Below are 20,761 nucleotides of genomic sequence, written 5' to 3'. Positions count from 1 at the left end.
CCTGCCCCCATCTTTCCTCACCCCCACCCCCCCAGTCATCAGAGAGCAGAACCTGAAAAGTTTTTAAGATAGACCAGAAAATATTTTTGAGAAGAGACTTCATTATGGGATTAAGTTGTTTTAAGACCTTCCTGGAAGCTTCCTACCCAAAACTTGAGCCTGGAGGGATCATTGACATTCAAGATGAGAGAAGTTATTATTACTTCCACGAAGGGCCCTAATTCGAAGTCCTTGTGCCGTATTTGGTTGGTGTGGACATGGTGACCAGGGAGAAGACCTGTCCGTACATTAGTGGCTCCATAGGTAAGGTGAGGACTTTTAGAACAGTGACTGGTCCAGTTCTTTTAATCCAAGCCCTTCAGCTGGGTCATTCTGTAGCTCAGTAATTCCTTCTTTTTAGTGGAGTAATAGCAACTAAATTGTCAAGGTAGAAGCATTTTGGGGGAGAGGAACTTTCTTCAGCAGTTAGGAATATGGATGGTTCCTAATTGAATGACAAAAAAGTATACTTATCTTAAAGTTTAGACTAGTTAGAAAATGGTAGGTCTCAAATACTGGTGATGGAATTGTATAACACATTCCACAGGTTTATTGAGTGAGTGAAGTCACTCAGTCGTGTCTGACTCTTTGCGACCCTGTGGACTGTAGCCTGCCAGGCTCCTCTGTCCATGGGATTCTCCAAGCAAGAATACTAGAGTGGGTTGCCATTTCCTTCTCCAGGGGATCTACCCAACCCAGGGATCTAACCTGAGTCTCCTGCATTGCAGGCAGATGCTTTATCCTCTGAGCCACCAGGGAAGCATGAAGTTCAACTAACGGTAATTTTTAATTAGGAATAAGAATAATTATAATTAAAAACCATAACCAGCTAAAGACAACACAGTTTCACTAATGATGATTGATTGTTCCTCTTGAAAATTACAGAATTCCATGTTTTGAGTGTGTGTATTTGGTAGAAGTTGTGCTGCATCTTGAGTTGCAGCATCCAGAGTTAGTAATTGTGTACAAACTGAAGTCTTTGGTACATTCTAATACATACTCATTTTTGCAACTCTTAATAACTGGCTTTATAGTTTATTCAGAAGTAGTCTTGAGGATCAATGGAAGGTCATGCTTTCTAAATCATTTGTAGTTCGTGGGAGGTTTGGCTCATGTTTGTACAGTCATTACCTCAGAAGGCTGATGTGGTAATCAATGAGCTTCTCAGGCACTTTGCTTACTTAGCCGTGTTTGGAAATTTGTGAAAGGCCAGGCTTTCTCTTACCCTACTGCTCTCCACCCAGGTGCCTTTTCCCAATAAAATCTCTTGCTTTGTCAGCACCTATCTCCTCAGACAATTCATTTCCGAGTGTTAGACAAGAGCCCAGTTTCGGGCCCTAGAAGGGGTTCCCTTTCCTGCAACAAATGGCGACTCTGGTGGAGACTCTTCTTAACTGAGACTGACATCCTGACTACTCAGGGTACTCAGGGGCCAGCTTGCCTGCCAATGGACCAGACCCAATGGCCGCAACTGAGACCCTTTTGTCCCTGGTCTCCTGACATGGACAACTGGCCAGAGTGCCCCGACTGGTATATTGACCTCTCTCTCCTTCCCTCTCTCTTTCCTCTCCTTAATCCTTCCTATCCTTCCCTGTTTTTCTAGTCCCTCAGTCCTGGACGCAAGAATCTGGTCGAAGGGCCTCAGCCTGAGCTGAGGATTGGAGACTGATCACCTCTTCTTGGCAGAGAACTCGAATTCTGGTTCTGATTTCTGGTAGGGCTGAGTTCCAGTCCTCCCTTCTCTGGAGGCCCAGGGTAAAGTCCCATAATGCCTGGGTATCTGCAGGTGGCAGGAGACGTCTGTAAGACCACCCTTTTGCCCCCCTCTCCCACCTCCTCCCCCTTCTTCTTTCAACCTGGCTTCCTTTCCTCCCTTTGAAAATCTTTGAAGACCTGAGATATTTTCCTACTTGGATCTGAAGTTCTGTGTCTCTATAGGAGGTTTTCTGAGAGACTGTATTCTTGTATTTAAGGGAGAAGGAAATGGCAATCCACTCCAGTGTTCTTGCCGGGAGAATCCCAGGGACGGGGGAGCCTGGTGGGCTGCTGTCTGTGGGGTCGCACAGAGTTGGACATGACTGAAACGACTTAGCGGTAGGCTTTCAAAGAGGTCTACTGAGTTTCTTTATCTCAGGACATTTTGTAGGTCTTTGATGTGCTAATGTATTTTGTAAGATTAGGGCTAAAGTGTACAGTTTGCCAGTCCCATTTGCCACGATTTGGAAAATGCTGCCTTGGCTGGGTAGAGCCTGTTTTTAAGTTCAGCCTTGGGAACAGATTGAGAAGGATTCATAAGAAAGTGACAAAAGAGAAACAGGAAATACAGCATATAGCAGGAGCTTCAAAGCACTTTTATATCGTTAAAGACATTTGCTGTTGTAATCAGACTAAATAAAACTCTTTTAAACAAAATCTTACTACTTCTATAAAAACAGTGAAATATCTGATTCTGTCAACTTGTTCTTAAAATTACTAAGCTTCATGAATAGGCTTCGATAGCTTTAAATTAGACCACATAGGGCACATGATTAGTAATCTGCCTGAGTCAGTTCTTTGGATAAACTTGTGTGTAGTCTACATGTAATGATCAGGGTATACCTGGAACATTTTCCTGTTAAAGTTAATTTTACTGAATAATTTAAAGTATATATATATTTTTTTATTTCACATAAACATTCTTAGTTTATTAATCATCTTATGAAAAATTTGCATAGTCACTGCAGAATCTTTACTCCTCCTGTTGTCCGGTCTCCAGCTCACTTTTTGCCAGCACCAAGGTTGGCCTTTGCAGTCCTCTTGACTTCCTGCATTCTGTTCTTTGTTCCTTTTGTTGTTTTCTTGAGGTTTTTTCTTATACAGACCATATCTTGCATGTCAATGTTCGGGTTCGTTTTTCTTTCTGTAATCTAAGGAATAGTAAAACCTGCCAAAGCTAGTTGTCTTGCCACGACCAAAATGGATTCTGAATCCAAATTCTAAGATGACATCTGGTGTGGTCTTGTACATTTTGGCTAGTTTTACCTAAATTTCTATCTTAGCTACTTTTGCCTTCCCAGGGTGAAGGATATTGATGACAATTTGTTTTTGGTTGGTCATGAATTTCCTGGTCTGGAGAATTACTGTTTCATTCATGATGGTTGCTGATCTTAAAGCAGCCAGAGAGGAAACGAGTGAAATATTTTTATATTAATTTTAGGTATATTGTGAAGTCAGATGGAAACTTTCATGAATTTTTAAGCAAAATAGGATATTTTGATTTCTCTGTTTTGTAGATGTTTAAGAAATCTTATCTTTGGTAATACACTTGAAATATTAGGATACCTTTGTATACGGTATTTCACTTTTCTGAGTTTGAAAGTATTAGGATAGAAATTACATGTCTTTATATGAAAATATTTTTATTAGGTAAGGAGAGCCTGTAGCACAATTATTTATCTAAAGAAAAATCATGTGTGACTTTGGAGATTATTTTTTAAGAATTGTTTTCTCCCAGAATGGAATTGAATGCATGTTTTTGCAAGGAGTGGAATTGCTTTTGACCAAACGTGTTAACAAGAGCACAGTCCTTCTTCTGTAGGCTTTATGGTAGAAACGTTACCCTATGATACAGAAAGGAAGGGACAGAAAGGACAGAAAGGAAAATGGGCGTTGCTGAAAAATTTAAGTTTTCTTGTCAGCTGATAATTTTAATGCTGTAGAATTAACATTTCCTCTCTGATGAAGTAAAACTTGATATTTAAAGATGTTTTTGTGTTTGATTTTTATGTCACTTAAAGGAATTATGAGTCTGATTTTTCTTAATGTGTAATTTTCCAGGATAATGAGCCATTTTAACTTGCTAAAGTGCCCTGCTTACACAGCAATGTCAGTATTCAAAATAGTTGTGTAGTGCCCTAAGGACTGATGAACCTACTGAGATTCCTTACTGAGAAGTATCCTAGACATTGGGGAAAATTGGATATAGAGAGTTAAATATTGGCATCAGTATCTGTGTAGGCAAACAGAGTGGCCATTATATTTACTTCAGTGGTGCTTACAACAGGGTTAGACACTAGCATCTTTTATTGAAAACCAAGATGCTAGAGCTATTCTTTTGTTTGTGGGAAAAATGCTTTGTAAGCCTTAATTTTTGAAAGGAAAAAGGAACCCACTATTCTTATCAACTTGTACATTTTGAGTTTGGATTTTAGCCCTTTTTTTGTTGTTTACAGCTCACTTGCAGAGGAGGTTTTCATTTATGTTGAGTCTTAAGCAAAAGACTTAAGACTCTCAAGTTATTTTTTTAAAGTTTTTTTGAGTTAATCTTTATATAAATAAAGATTCTAGAGTTATTAAAATATAGTAAAAAGATGTTGCTGCTGCTGCTAAGTCGCTTCAGTTGTGTCCGACTCTGTGCGACCCCATAGACGGCAGCCCACCAGGCTCCCCCGTCCCTGGGATTCTCCAGGCAAGAATACTGCAGTGGGTTGCCATTTCCTTCTCCAATGCATGAAAGTGAAAAGTGGAAGTGAAGTCACTCAGTCGTGTCCAACTCTTCAAGACCCCATGGACTGCAGCCTACCAGGCTCCTCCGTCCATGGGATTTTCCAGGCAAGAGTACTGGAGTGGGTTGCTGCTGCCTCTAGATGAGAGTCTATCAAAAAATTTAAAAGAAAATATATGCTCACTTATAATATGAGGCCTCTTAATAGTCTTAACTAGAATGAATTGGGTTGTTTTTGGCTACAAGTATGTCAACTCCAAGTAGAAATCTACTGGTTAGAAATTCGCAGTTAAGTGAATATGGAAAAATGAAAATTTTATTAAGTGAATGAGATTATTTGTTAGGCAAAATCAGTTGACCCTGGAGCAACAGTGGGGGTGCCAGTCCTCATGGATGTAAAAGAAAAATCTATGTGTTAATTTTACAGTTGGCCCTCTGTATCTATGGGCTTGCTTTCCTGGTGTCTCAGATGGTAAAGAATCTGCCTGCAGTGTGGGAGACTTGGGTTCGATCCCTGGGTTGAAAAGATTGCCTGGAAGAGGTCATGGCAATCCACTCCAGTATTCTTGCCTAGAGAATCCCTATGGACAGAGGAGCCTGGTGGGCTACAGTCTTTGTGGGGTTGCCAAGAGTCAGACACGATTGAGTGACTAAGAAACAGCACTCTATGGTTCTGCATCCTCGGGTTCAACTGACTGTGTTACACAGTACTGTAGTATGCATTTATTGAAAAAAATCTGTGCATAATTGCACCCATGTAGTTTGACCTGTGTTGTTCAAGAATCATCTGTACTTTAAAATATGAGACCCATGGGCCATGTTTTTAAAAGGCATTTTAGGTGGCTTAAGTATTTCCTATGAAATAGGTCAGACATGGATTAAACGTACTGTTAAACCAGGTTCATTTGCCCTATGTGCAGTAGGCCAAAATGCTTGCAACAGACCCAAAGGTTTGCAGTAGAGAAGGAGTTTATTCAGGAAGCAGCCAAGTGAGGAGGTAGGAGAACAGGTCTCAGATTCGCTTCCCTGAAGGCAAGGGGTTTGCAGTCTTTATGGAATAAAGAAGCAGGGTGGTATTAGGCATGGGGAAAGGTGAATGCTGATAGGGAAAAGCTGAGGTAATCAGTATTCTTTGCAGGTGTATCTAAGTTACATGCTGCTTCTTGAGGTGCATGTTCAAAACTGGGGGCACTTAGTATGATCTAAGGGTGGATTTTTGAGCCCTCTGACATTATTTGTTGGACACTTGCATAGGCCCAGTTTTAGTGTCAGTAGTTCCAACCAAAAATCTTAGCCAGCTTAAACTGGATAAGAGCTGACTCCAAGTTTCTGAAAAGCAGCATAAGCCCCTGGTACAGTAGGGACCCATTCAACAGAGGTATATCTGTAGGGGGTGTTTAAAGAGTCAGAAGAAATAATTAAGATGAGTTTGATCGATGGAAGCAGATTCCAAGCAGAAGGGTTTTTAATAAGGTGTTCCCTTAGTTGCTGTTCTGTAAGACAAGCTCAAGAATTTCTTTTAGTCATCAGTTTGTTAACCTGAGGGACAGTTTCAAATGGTTGACCATTTCAAGAGTCACTTTACCATATTTTCTGTGGCAGATTGTATTTTCTGAAGGTAGTTGTAACAATATCTTCCTTCTCATATGTTCTTTTAGTGTGCCCTTGATTATTCTTTCATCCTAAGGTGGCATTTTATGCCCCCTTCCCTTGAATTTGGGTGATCATGTGATTCACTTGTGAGCAATAAGGTGTGGTCAGAAAAGGTGAGCTCCCTATCCAACTCAACAAAATACTGGTTTTGAAGTCTTCAGCAGCCTTTAAGCTGTATAGCCTGGGATTGCCATGCTATCCCAGACTGCCTCATGTGGACAGACTACATGACTCTAACAGCAGGAGCTGGAACTGTTCAGCTAAAACTGCTTATTAGAGCTCTTCCCAAATTCCTAACTTTGAGATACAGTGAGAGAAAATAAAAATGATTATTGTTGTTTTAAGACATTAAGTTTTAGTGTGATTTTGTTATATAGCAGTAGGTAATCAGAACACTGCTTTCCTTGAATCTGCTACTGTATACTGAAATTTATCAATATACACTATTTATCTGTATGCAGTATTTAGATGAACAGTCAGTGATATATCCCATTGATTTGTTCTGGGATCTGATCTTTAACTTTATTTTGGTCTTTTACCTCTGATACATAAAACTTTTTTCTTCTGTTCTTGCCTGTACCCATTTAGAAAAGCCATTCCATCTCTTAATTAACTATTTAATAGAGTGTGTTTTGGTAATTGACACTGTCATGTTTGTTGGAAAGTGCCCGTGATGTGTTTATTAGGTCATAAGGACACATGATCATCTTTAGAAAGCCTTTTGTTCTGTACTTTAATTTTAGTTACTATGATATTTGACCTTCTGTTAGTTTCCCAGGGTTGCTGTAACAAAGTACTACAAATTGGGTGGCTTAAAATGACAGAAATTTATTGTCTAACAGTTCTGGAGGTTATAAGTCCAAAATCCATGGTCTGTCTGAAACCTGTAAGGAGTCCTTCCTTGCCTCTTACTAATTTTTTCTTAGCAGTTTTGGTATTCCTTCGCTTGTAGCTCTAATGTGTAACTCCAATTTTGCTTTTGTTATCAGGTGGAGTTCTCCCTGTGTATCTCTGTCTTCAAATGCCTCTCCTCTTATAAGGACACCAGTGATGTTGAATTAGAGACCCATTTTGCTCCAGTGTTATATCAATTACCTTAACTAATTATACTTGAACGACCCTGTTTCCAAATAAGTCACATTCCGAAATCCTAGGGATTAGGATTTCAACATGTCTTTTTAGGAGGATCACAATTCGCTCCATAACAGGCTTCGAGAGAGATCGGTATAATTATGTTTTAAACCGTTTACACATTTTTACTCCAGCCTCCCTGGTAGCTCAGATGATAAAGAATCTGCCTGCAATACAGGAGACACAGGTTTGATCCCTGGGTCAGGAAGATCCCTGGCGAAGGGAATGGCAACCCACTCCAGTATCCTTGCTGGGAGAATTCCATGGACAGACCATGGAGTCACAAAGAGTTGGCCATGACTGAGTGACTAACACTTTCACTTTTCACTCCAGATTATATGTGAATGGGGTTTTTAATCAGTGACCTTGAGGAAGCTCTGTTCTCTGCATTTTAGGTCCTCCTCCCTCTGGCATACACACATAGTATACCTACAATTTGATAGTATTTTTTTACTGTTAGACTTATTGACCCTTTTGAGAATCTGATAAAAGCAGTGGATTTTTTCCTCTAGAATAATGTAGAGATATAAGCATAGGATTGCACACTTTAACACACACACATATAAACAAACTCAGAAAAGTATTTTTCATGAAACTAAGTGTTCTTGGATACCCACCTCCATGCAATCCTGTTCATGAACTTCTGGATTAGAAAGATATTAATTCCTAGCAGTTACAGATACCTAATCTCAATTTCCCATTTAGTGGAAAAGCAAATGAAATGGAAAAACAATAAGGAAGAAGCAGAAGTTATGTATATGGGATATCCTCATGGTCATCATTGTAACTCAGTGTAGCTTTTGGGGGAATTTTCATACTTAGGTAATATTTACATTGTGCTTAGTCTCTTTTCTGCTTCCAATCCCATTCCTTTAGCCATGTAATACTTTTATGTAGAAAAGAATAGGTACTTTTAGACCTATTACTTAAAGCCCGTGTGCCACAACTGTTGAGCCTGTGCTCTACACAGAATATAAACAGACTTTGTATCTTCCGCAGTGTTGGGGTTAGCTCTTGACCTCTTTACCTTCTGTGTTATTTTTTGATTATTGTATCAAGATTTTGATTTTTGTATCAACATGGTAGTGGTCTAGGGTTTCTGAGTCTATGACTGGATTGTATACTCGGTGCTCTTCTTCATTTGTAGCCTTTTCTCCAAAACAGTCTTGCCCAGGCTTCAGCCCTGAACAACTTAATGGACTTCCCTTTTAAAAATAAAGATATTTTTAGTCTATCTTAAAAAAGGCTATCGGTCATGTCTTTGTTTTGCATTTAGTTTGTGGCATATCTGTATAAATGAAGCCTGGCATTCATTTATTGATTTTTTTAAAAGATGTAACAGTCGAGTATTTACTGTCCATTTTAATGATATGCACATTAACTCTAGTAATAGTGGAATCATAGGCAATGAATATTTAGACTGTGCTGGTTTCCCATTGATAACCTTTCTTAGTTCATTTTTCTGAATGTGAAATATTCAGAATCTTTATTTAGAAATAACAGGAGTGGGCAGACTATAACCTACGAACTGTCTTCCTGTTTTTGTGAATAAAGTTTTATTGGAACACAACCATGTCTATTTGCTTACTGGTCATGGCTGATTTTGTGCCCCAAATGGCAGAATTGAGTAGTTGCTGCTAAGATTGTATGGCCCACACGCCGAAAATATTTATTACTTGACCCTTTACTGAAAACCTTTGCTGACTCTTGGTTCAAAATATTTTGGAATTCATTCCTCCCTTTTAAGAATATTTGAAGTTTTTTTTGTTGTGGTTTTGTTTTTCAGTCATAGAATCTAAGGGATATTATAAGGCCATTTAGTTCAGCATTCTATCTACTGCTGCTTGAGTTTCCTTGAGTACTCCTGCCAAGTTGTCCTCCAGCTTAGAGGTGTAGGATGATGTGACAAAACAGCATTGGATGTAACTGTGCTAAGCACAGAATTGTCCCTAACTGGGAGTCAATCAGTGACTCCCCATGGAAGGATAGATGAAGTAGATTATTCTTTGTTTTCCCCACTGTCTCCATTGGTAGGTTAATGTTTTCCCCACTGTCTCCATTGGTAGACATGTTAGAGGCACAGAGGAGTCAGTTTTTAAGAGGAAGACAGCTAAACAGATCCTTCTTTAACTGAGGTGGAAATTTATAGGAAGCTGGAATGAATGTTTGGACATTGTCTAGAGACTTTCATATTCAGTGCTTCGTTTTTCTAAACAAATTTGTAGCAGCTAAAACTTAGAACTACAACTATCTTTTGGCAGCTTTTACTGTTTGTGTTCAGTAAATACTGGTACAGAAAAAAAACATACAGGTAGAGCCAATCTCACTGCAGACCTTCACTGCAGTATTTGGTACTTTTGTGTACTTGATTCCTTGGTGAGCATGATGAATGTAGAGGTCCTCTCAAGAGATGGGAGAAAGGGGTATCTGATCCAAAGATCAACGTTATCCTGATGGGGGAAGAATTTCTCACATTCCATTTAGGAAATCCAGCCTGTTAAAATCTTGTTAAACAGCAGTTTCGCAGTTAAAGCACCTTCTTGTTTTTAATCTAGTAGGTTTTCCATCTAATAAAGAAATGGAGGGCTTCCCTGTTAGTTCAGTGGTAGAGTCTGCCCACCATTGCAGGAGACATAGGTTCAATCCTTGGTCTGGGAAGATCCCACATGCGGGGCAGCTAAGCCCTGTGCACCACAACTGTTGAGCCTGTGCTGAATAGTCCAGGAGCCCTAGAGCCTGTGCTTCGCAACAAGAGAAGCCATTGCAGTGAGAAGCCTACACACCACAACTAAAGAGCCGCCCCTGCTTACTGCAACTAGAGAAAGACTCACGTAGCGGCAAAGACCAAAATAAATGAAAATGTGCATAGCCAAAAATAAATGAAAAGAAAAAGGAAAAGTTCAGGTAATAAAGATTACCAGAAGAAAGGTAAATACTGTGTATCTTTACACAATGATACTCTTCTATTTTCACTTTAAAAAGATTTTTCAAACTTTTTTTTCCCTCTTAGATGAAAGGGAGTTTGTAAATTGTTAGAGGACAAAAGGTAATGGAGACTGGCTAATTGATGGGAAAATACACTCTTTCAAATTTTTTTGGTACCTTCTCATTTTTCTGTTTTACAAAAATAGTGGTTTTTAAAAATATATAACACATGCACTGGATATATAATGAAAAACAAATGTCTATAATTTCTCTTCTTGAGTTATCCAGTTCTCCCTGGATGAGGCAACCTTTATTACCAAGTTTTTGGCTTTTTTTGCTAGAAAAATCTTATTTATTTGTAAGCATATGCATTCAGTTTTTCATTCTTTTCCCATAAAAGGTGGTATATCATACAGTATATTACATTTTGGCCTTTAATATAAGTCATGAATCTGTGTTTCATGTCAATATAAGCTGAACCACCTCTTCCCTCTTTTAGTCCTCAGAGGTTTAGTTTAAACCTTCTAAAATCATTAATTTCCTTCTCAGAATTACAAAATGAGTTTATGTGCATGTGACTGTAATAGTATATAATCCAGAGATAAATTAGCTATGAATTGGGCTGCCCCGATAGCTCAGAGGGTAAAGCGTCTGCCTGCAATGCACGAGACCTGGGTTCGATCCCTGGGCTGGGAAGATCCCCTGGAGAAGGAAATGGCAACCCACTCCAGTATTCTTGCTTGGAGAATCCCACGGATGGAGGAGCATGGTAGGCTACAGTCCACCAGGTCGCAAAGAGTCGGACATGACTGAGCAACTTCACTTGGACTTTTACTTTGGTAATACAATTTTTTTCCTAGTCTAAAAATTATGCCCATAAGTAAATGATTATTTGCAGGAAAAAAAGATAAATTAATGATTTTTGGAATGAAATATTATATAATAGATCAGACTGATTGTTGAGGGACTATACTGAGAAATCATTGACAAAGAAGTAGAGGAAAGATGAATACAGAAGTGTAATTATGTGCCCAGCCTTAATCTTACACAAATGCTATGAAGTGAAGGGTGGGAGGTATATATGCTGTCTATATGTTTTTAGAGATGAGAAAACTGCAGAAACAAACAGATAAGTAAGCTCACCCCCAAGATAAATGAGTGCACCTGGATTCTAGCCCAGCCCTGCCAGACTCAGGTCCCTGCTGCATTATGGCACTGGGTTGTCTGAAAGGATTGTTCCACAAAGTGAGCCTAATTTACTTATCAGGAAACAGTTTATAACAGGACCAGATTCAATAGAATACTGAAAATGGCCTCACTAGAGACTTGGTTTTTTAATAGCTTATGTAGGGGAGGAAAAACTTTTCTTCTATCCCTTTATGCTCTATGACTGAGGCTTGCAAATCAAAATGACAAAAGACAGATTAATAGAAAAGGCATACATATGTTTTTTAATTTGCATAAGAAAGGCGATGGCACCCCACTCCAGTACTCTTGCCTGGAAAATCCCATGGACAGAGGAGCCTGGTAGGCTGCAGTCCATGGGGTCGCTAAGAGTCGGGCACGACTGAGCGACTTCATTTGCACTTTTCACTTTCATGCATTGGAGAAGGAAATGGCAGCCCACTCCGGTGTTCTTGCCTGGAGAATCCCAGGGACCAGGGAGCCTGGTGGGCTGCTGTCTATGGGGTCGCACAGAGTCAAACACAACTGAAGCAACTTAGCAGCAAGGGCATCACAGAAAAGTGAAGACCCGAAAGGGTAGTTTTCACTTTGAGACTTGGGAGCTTATATACCATATTAAAAAGGGTTATAAATTATGGAGACGTGACTAGACACAAAGGAGTTTGGACTTTAGGGGCAATATATCGTGGGAAGGTAAATATGTGGGAAAACCAATAGAAGATATGGGTTATTTTAGTAAAGTTTTTGCATCTTGGTGCTAACTTTCCATCTTATTTATCACCATAGAACTCACTCAGAGAGTCCTCATTATGGCAGCCCTCATTTCTTGGAAGTTTCTGCTTTTTTTTTTTTCATGTAAAAATGTTCTTTTCTTTTTTTTTTTAATTTTTATTTCCTTTATTTTTTTTTTTTAATTAAAAAAAAATTATACATGTGTTCCCCATCCTGAACCCTCCTCCCTCCTCCCTCCCCATTCCATCCCACTGGGTCGTCCCAGTGCACCAGCCCCAAGCATCCAGCATCGTGCATTGAACCTGGACTGGCATCTCATTTCATGCATGACATTTCACATGTTTCAATGCCATTCTCCCAAATCTTGCCACCCTCTCCCTCTCCCACAGAGTCCATAAGCCTGTTCTATACATCAGTGTCTCTTTTGCTGTCTCATATACAGGGTTATCGTTACCATCTTTCTAAATTCCATATATATGCGTTAGTATGCTGTATTGGTGTTTGTCCTTCTGGCTTACTTCACTCTGTATAATAGGCTCCAGTTTCATCCACCTCATTAGAACTGATTCAAATGTATTCTTTTTAATGGCTGAGTAATACTCCATTGTGTATATGTACCACAGCTTTCTTATCCATTCATCTGCTGATGGACATCTAGGTTGCTTCCATGTCCTGGCTATTATAAACAGTGCTGCGATGAACATTGGGGTACACGTGTCTCTTTCCCTTCTGGTTTCCTCAGTGTGTATGCCCAGCAGTGGGATTGCTGGATCATAAGGCAGTTCTATTTCCAGTTTTTTAAGGAATCTCCACACTGTTCTCCATAGTGGCTGTACTAGTTTGCATTCCCACCAACAGTGTAAGAGGGTTCCCTTTTCTCCACACCCTCTCCGGCATTTATTATTTGTAGACTTTTGGATCGCAGCCATTCTGACTGGTGTGAAATGGTATCTCATAGTGGTTTTGATTTGCATTTCTCTGATAATGAGTGATGTTGAGCATCTTTTCATGTGTTTGTTAGCCATCTGTATGTCTTCTTTGGAGAAATGTCTATTTAGATCTTTGGCCCATTTTTTGATTGGGTCATTTATTTTTCTGGAGTTTAGCTGGAGGAGTTGCTTGTATATTTTTGAGATTAGTTGTTTGTCGGTTGCTTCATTTGCTATTATTTTCTCCCATTCTGAAGGCTGTCTTTTCACCTTGCTAATAGTTTCCTTTGATGTGCAGAAGCTTTTAATGAGCTTCAAATGAGGGAAGGTCTGAGAAGAATTCTTTCTGCGTATGTTAGATCTCACTTCCTTCAGCTCAAAGTAATCCATGTGCCATTAGTGACAATTTGGGAGTACAAATTTCTGAGCCCATGCCCCATTACACAAAACTCACTGTTTTTCAAAGGTAGTTAAGTGTAGTATGTAGTATTTATATATATTTATATATAGGTATAGATATTTGTATATATTGTTACAGGTGTTTGTAGAAACATGTTTGAATTTTGTTATCAATCTTAAGCAAGACCTTATGCTCTCAGAGCTTCTTGTCTGCCTTATCTTATTACCTGTACTACCCTGAGGTTTTTTTTTTTAATTTATTCCGATAAATAATTATATTTAGGAAAAGTCTTTCAGTGGATCGGGTAGAGTAGACTTGGAAATAAATCCACTAACCTTTGATAAGTGTTTACTTCTTAACCCAAGAATGTTGTCTTTTTATTTAAACTGATAATGGTAATAATTAAGTCTACCTTGGTGGCCTTGTGAGTCAAATTCTGAGTTTGACAGTAGACCTTTTCCTTTCTCATTCTCTTTGTTGGGTACCTCTGGAAATGGCCTTCAGGGAAATACTGGTAAAGTCTACAGCCTTTGAGTTTTAACTGTTAAAGAGTCTACCTGCATTAAGGAAGAAAAATTATTAAGAAGACTTGTAGGAAATTGTATCTGAAAGCATGAGAGATACAGTTTTTAGTGCTTAAACTTCTCCTTTTCCTGCTTGCCTTAATTATTTATTTTTCTTATCACTGGTGAGTCTTCTATAAAGCTTTACTTCAAGCCCATGGATCCGCCTTGTTCCTTCCTTGCACCATATCCTAATCTCCAAGTACTGTTCACATTTGTCTTTCTGCTTAGCAAGTGTCTGAAACAACTACTTGAAATGTGTTAAAATTTTAATTTGAGTTGTTCTTAGCTTTAATATAGGCAAGAAAATGAAGTCGCTTAGTAGCATCCAACTCTTTGCAACCCCATGGACTGCAGCCTCCCAGGCTCCTCCATCCATGGGATTTTCCAGGCAAGAGTAGTGAAGTGGGTTGCCATTTTCTTCTCCAGGGGATCTTCCCGACTCAGGGATTGAACCCGGGTCTCCCGCATTGCAGGCGGACGCTTTACCCTCTAAGCCACCAGGGAAGCCCAATATAGGCAAAGGAACTCCCATTTCTTGGCACTAAAGAGCTACTTTTTGGGGGCAGATTTTTACGGTTTTCTTGGTTTTGTAATACCCCAATCTCTCTCTTTGATTGCTTTGTTTGTTTAAATAACTTTTTACAAGTTGAAAATGAGAGAAAACTTACCTAATTATTTTATCTTAACTAGGTTTCTAAAAGTAATGAGACAACATGATTGGCTTTTCATTAATATTGGGACTTTTATTAAGAGAATAGTTATTTTTCAAAGGTGCAGTTTATGTTGATTGGTGGGTGCTGTCTTAGAATTATCTGTGGTTTCTCTGTTTGTTTCCCTTTCAGTCTCTTTTTGCCCATGAGGCCTACGTGTTCTCCTTTTATGAATAAGGGAACAGGTTCGGAGTAGTAGTTTTATCTTAGGATCTCATGGCTTCAAAGTGGCAGAGCCTGGACTTGAGCTTCTAGCAAGTGAATGTATCTTAGTTTCAGTAGCTTTGTAATATGTTCTCTTAATGTAAGTTTACATGCATAATATAAAACCCACTAGCAAAACCCACTTTAGCAAGAAAGCCTTGAAAGTAATTGTGATATTTGGTACCCATCATTTTGCTGGTCTTCCAAAAGATTTCTGCCTCTTTAACTTTTGAACCATAGGATAAGGTACTTTTTGAAGAAGATACCCAGCTGCCACTGCTCGGTGGTTTTCCTAAGACAGTTCAAGAACAGTGAAAATAAATATGAGTCATGTTTCACTGCTTCTCTGCCCTGGCACATGGAAATAATACTGCTGCTTTTCTCATTCTTGCAGTGCTTCAGATACTTTTCAACGGATCATAGGAGCATTAGATATCTTTTCATTTCAGTAAAATCACATAGTAAGAATCTAAACTGCATGTTCTGGAAGGATTGGCAGCATTTCTCTCCTGGCTTTTGCTTTTCCGGTAGTTTTTGGCCATACTGACAGGACTCTGGAAAATGTGATCAGTCTAAGACTTTGCTTAAAAAAATTCTCATTTGTACTGGCTTTGCCAGTAAGTTTAAATAGGGTAAAGTGTATTGGTGGGTGGAGGATCAAGAATACCTGGAAACAGAGTGTAAAAATACTTGGTGCTTGTAAAGTTTGTGGTTGCATTGTGATAAAGTTGGGGAATTGTGGAAGTCTGTTCGTTCTTCCATGAAGAAAACCCTAAAGATGAAATCACGTGCAGATAGTTTTAAGCTAAATACCTGAAACTAATAAGCAGTTTCATTTTATAGCTCTTTTAGTCTTTATACTCTTAAGGAGAGAGTATTAAGATTGGTAAAAATTTTTGTTATTTGATGTTAACAAACTGGCTGTTTAGGCTTTATAGGGAGGGTGTTCTCCCTGATAGATAAGGAAGAAAGTACTTAGATGTGATTTTTTTTAGGGTTGAGCCAAGCATGTATTCAGGCTATAAGTCCTCAGTGATTAAAGGGAAAATTTGCTTAGTATCTTTTTCTGTCTTAAACGCAAGTGTACACCTCTGGAAAACTTTCTGGTGCCTGGTATCTGGTAGGTGCTTAATAAATATTTGTTGAACAAATTTTTACAAAGGAAGGAAATGAAGCTCAGAGAATTAGATAACTTGCTCTAGGTCATGTGCTCAGGACACTGTGTTTAACATATATTTAGTATGTAGTTGTTATTAGTATTTACCAGATTTGTTAGGTGTATTGATGCAGAATTATTCTTCATTTCTCGCCTATGACAACTTTAATGCTCTATAGTTTTAATTAGATTTGGGGTTGGCAAAGTCTTGAAATAGTCTTTTTATTTATTTAATTTTGATCTTTTTTTATTTTTTAAATTATGAAAGTGTGATAACACATTTGCAGGAGACTTGGAAAATACAGAAAACAGTTACATATAGCTTCACTATATATTACAGTTATTTTTAAAGTAGATATTAAGAGTTTTAGTTGGAGTTTCAATATCAGACTCTCAAAAATTAATAGAACAAATAGACAGAAAAGTAGAAGGATATAGTAGACTTGAAAAGCACTGTGAACTAATTCAACATGATTAAGATTTATACAATTTTCACACAACACGATACACATTCTGTTCAAGTTCCCACAGACTATAAACCAGGAAACACTGAAACTAAAACAAGGGATCTAAAACAAGGTGCAGAAATTTCACAGTCTACAGGTCCTGAAATCAGAGTTTGTTCTCTTATCACTGTGGAATTATGTTAGAAATCAATATCAAAAGATAGTTGGAAATAACCTACATGTTTTCAAGTGCAGTTTGACATTTACCCAGAGGAATCTTTGATTTAACCATTGAAAACTTTGATAAAATTAAAAGACTGGAAAAAACAGAGGATGATTGCAGAGAAGAAGAAAGCATTTAAATGAGAAATTAATAACAAGGACATTAAAAAACCCCATTGTATTTGGAAATTTAATGTCTTCTTTTAAATGATGGATGTATCTAAGAAACCATTACAAGGAAAAGTAGAAAATATTTGTAATAGAGTAAAAATGAAAAGAGAATTTATCAGTATTTGTTGCATGCAGCTGAAGCTGTTCGTTGCAACTAAATATAATGTAGAATCTTGAAAGTATGAAGACAAATAGTGGACACTAGCATAAAATTTTGTGAAATTTGAACAAAATCTGTACCTTAGTTAATACTGTATCATGTTTCCTATTTTGTTTTTTACAACACAATATTTCTTTATGTTTTCAGAATTGGATTAGAGATTTCAAGCCTCATTCAAATTAAAAAAAAAATCTCTAAAATAATAACTGGACTAGAGACTTCTAGCAGTAATGCTGGATGCCAGAATGAATCCACCATATCAAAAGTTTTGAGTGAATATAAATTAGAAATCTGGCATTCTATTCCTACTTAGACAGGTGGAACCAAAATGTCATTAATTTTTTAGGTAAGCAAAAGTTTAAAGTTTTCTATAATATGTACATTTGTACATACACTCTCTTTTTATATGTATCAGAAGCTTTTCTACACTTGATAAAAACTTGAGAAAGAGCAACAAAAAAGAGATAGGGAAATTGGAAAACATAAACTAAATGAAATGGGAGTACTTAATACGAAATAGGAAAAGTGAAACCAACTAGATAAAAGTAAAAGATCATCATATAGTCCAGTTGTTTTTAAACATGGCAGCTCATTAGAATCACATCTGGAGCTTTGGAGAAAAAAAAATACCTGTGGCATTTGTATTAAAAAAAAAAAAAAAATTCCAAGGTGATTCTAATGTGCATCTGGGTTTTAAAAAGTAATTACAGGTTTTTCTATTAAATGGTAGTTTTAGTGATATAGAATCCTATTATTTTCTGTTAACCAGTCAGGGATACAGTGTTAGTAAAATGAATAATAGTGACATAATCTCAGAAGTAAAAGATGTTTATCAGTTTTCACAATCAATAGCCAGACAAAAAAGATCATTACAATTGCAAGCCATAATGGAAACATGATTAACCTAACAATGTAAAATAACTACATACAGTTTGGGGAGTTAAATAGAGTGATGTGGTAAGTGGAAGTGAATGCATGCAAGTTTTTCATCCACCCAGTCTGTGTCTTTTGGTTGATGCATTTAATCCATTTACATTTAAGGTAATTATCGCTGTTTATGATCCTATTACCGTTTTCATTTGTTTGGGGTTTATTTTTTGTAGGTCTTTTCCTTCTCTTGTGTTTCCTGCCTTAAGAAGTTCCTTTAGTATTTGTTTTATAGGTGGTTTGGTGGTACTTTGGCTTGTCTGTAAAGCTTTTGATTTCTCCACCAAATCTGAACTAGAGTCTGGCTGAGTGTTCTTATTTGTAGGTTGTTCCCTTTCAACATTTAAAATATATTGTGCCATTCCTTTCTGGCTTGTAGAGTTCCTATTGAGAAATCAGCTGATAACCTTGTAGGCCTTTCCTTGTATGTTATTTGTTGTTTTCTCTTGTTGATTTTAATAGTTTATCTTTGTCTTTAATGTTTGTCAGTTTTGTTACTGTGTGTCTCAGTGTGTTCCTCCTTGGGTTTATCCTGCCTGGGGCTCTCTGTGCTTCCTGGACTTGTTGACTAACGTCTGAAGCAAGTGAAGATCTCCTTTATGCTTCATTATCTCTTCAGGCCTTTCCCATTTTTCTTTTCTTTTTACTGAATTTGTAGCTCTTCATATATTCTGGGTAGTAATTGCATTAGGCATGCTACTACAAATATCTTTTACCTGGTTTGCCTTTTCTCTCTATTAATAGTGGTGTGAGATGAACTCAGTTTTAGTGGTTTCCAGTTTGTCAACATTTTTCCTTTTTGATTAGTACTACTTGTGTCCACCAACCTAGATAGCATATTCAAAAGCAGAGACATTACTTTGCCAACAAAGGTTCATCTAGTCAAGGCTATGGTTTTTCCTGTGGTCATGTATGGATGTGAGAGTTGGACTGTGAAGAAGGCTGAGCGCGGAAGAATTGATGCTTTTGAACTGTGCTGTTGGAGAAGACTCTTGAGAGTCCCTTGGACTGCAAGGAGATCCAACCAGTCCATTCTGAAGGAGATCAGCCCTGGGATTTCTTTGGAAGGAATGATGCTAAAGCTGAAACTCCAGTACTTTGGCCACCTCATGCGAAGAGTTGACTCATTGGAAAAGACTCTGATGCTGGGAGGGATTGGGGGCAAGAGGAGAAGGGGATGACAGAGGATGAGATGGCTGGATGGCATCACTGACTCGATGGATGTGAGTGTCAGTGAACTCCAGGAGTTGGTGATGGACAGGGAGGCCTGGCATGCTGCGATTCATGGGGTCTCAAAGAGTCGGACACGACTGAGTGACTGATCTGATCTGATCTGATGATATATTGTAGTCTTTTCTTCTTGTCTCAATACCATGTTTCTGTAGCTTAATAATACATCTTAATACATGATAATGTAAGTTCTTTAGCTTTGTTGTTCTCATTGCTTGTCTTGGCTACTCTTGGCCCTTTGCATTTCTGTATCATTTTAGAGGCTTAGTTTCTATACCTAAACAAGAACAGCTTAAACTTTGGTTAATGTGTTGAATCTGAGGAATATAGTATACACATCTTTCTAGTTATTTAAGTATTGTTTAACTTCTCTCAATATTTTTTAGTTTTCAGTTAGTATCTTTTACATTTACTTCTAATTTTTGGTATTTTCAAAAATAATTCATTAAAGCATAATTCAAATAATATAAAATTGATCATTTTAAAATGAAAAATTCACTAACATTTATTCCATTCAATGTTGTGCAGCTACTGCCTTTGTCTAGTTCCTAAACATTTCTGTCTCTCCAGAGTAAAGCTCCTTAAGTAGTTTTCCTCCATTGCCCACTCTCTTCACCCTTTAGTTCAGTTCAGTCGCTTAGTCGTGTCCAACTCTTTGCGACCCCATGAATCGCAGCACGCCAGGCCTCCCTGTCCATCACCAACTCCTGGAGTTTACCCAAACTCATGTCCATCGAGTCGGTGATGCCATCCAGCCATCTCATCCTCTGTCGCCCCCTTCTCCTCCTGCCCCCAATCCCTCCCAGCATCAGGGTCTTTTCCAGTGAGTCAGCTCTTCGCATGAGGTGGCCAAAGTATTGGAGTTTCAGCTTCAGCATCAGTCCTTCCAATGAACACCCAGGACTGATCTCTAGGATGGACTGGTTGGATCTCCTTGCAGTCCAAGGGACTCTCAAGAGTCTTCTCCAACACCATGGTTCAAAAGCATCAATTCTTCGGCACTCAGCTTTCTTCACAGTCCAACTCTCACATCCATACATGACCACTGGAAAAACTTGAGTAGACGGACCTTTGTTGGCAAAGTAACATCTCTGCTTTTCAATATGCTATCTAGGTTGATCATAACTTTCTTTCCAAGGAGTAAGCATCTTTTCATTTCATGGCTGCAGTCACCATCTGCAGTGATTTTGGAGCCCCCAAAAATAAAGCCTGCCACTGTTTCCACTGTTTCCCCATCTATCTGCCGTAAAGTGATGGGACCAGATGCCATGATCTTAAGTTTTCTGAGTGTTGAGCTTTAAGTCAACTTTTTCACTCTCCTCTTTTACTTTCATCAAGAGCCTTTTTAGTTCCTCTTCACTTTCTGCCATAAGGGTGGTGTCATCTGTATATCTGAGGTTATTGATATTTCTCCCGGCAGTCTTGATTCCAGTTTGTGCTTCTTCTAGCCCAGCGTTTCTCATGATGTACTCTGCATATAAGTTAAATAAGC

The 20,761-nt window shown here is 38.3% G+C and overlaps 1 protein-coding gene and 1 pseudogene across 3 annotated transcripts in view; one reads left to right on the top strand and one right to left on the bottom strand.

Moving 5' to 3' along the window:
* FAR1 (fatty acyl CoA reductase 1) overlaps positions 1 to 20,761 on the top strand; it is a 75,806-nt gene that overhangs the window by 8,274 nt on the left and 46,771 nt on the right. The window contains exon 1 of one of the 3 annotated variants that reach the window (XM_010830578.1): positions 789 to 818. The exons of the other annotated variants lie outside the window; for them this stretch is intronic. The gene's annotated coding sequence lies outside the window, so the exon portion shown is untranslated. Of the gene's footprint in view, positions 1 to 788; positions 819 to 20,761 lie in introns of those variants that run through there. 3 annotated transcript variants of the gene reach the window in all.
* LOC104981457 lies at positions 2,070 to 4,261 on the bottom strand (annotated as a pseudogene).

The sequence above is a fragment of the Bison bison genome, unplaced genomic scaffold, assembly GCF_000754665.1.
Source record: "Bison bison bison isolate TAMUID 2011002044 unplaced genomic scaffold, Bison_UMD1.0 scf7180017864518, whole genome shotgun sequence".
NCBI classification, from domain to species: Eukaryota; Metazoa; Chordata; class Mammalia; order Artiodactyla; family Bovidae; genus Bison; species Bison bison.
This window is presented reverse-complemented; position numbering and strand designations above follow the sequence as displayed.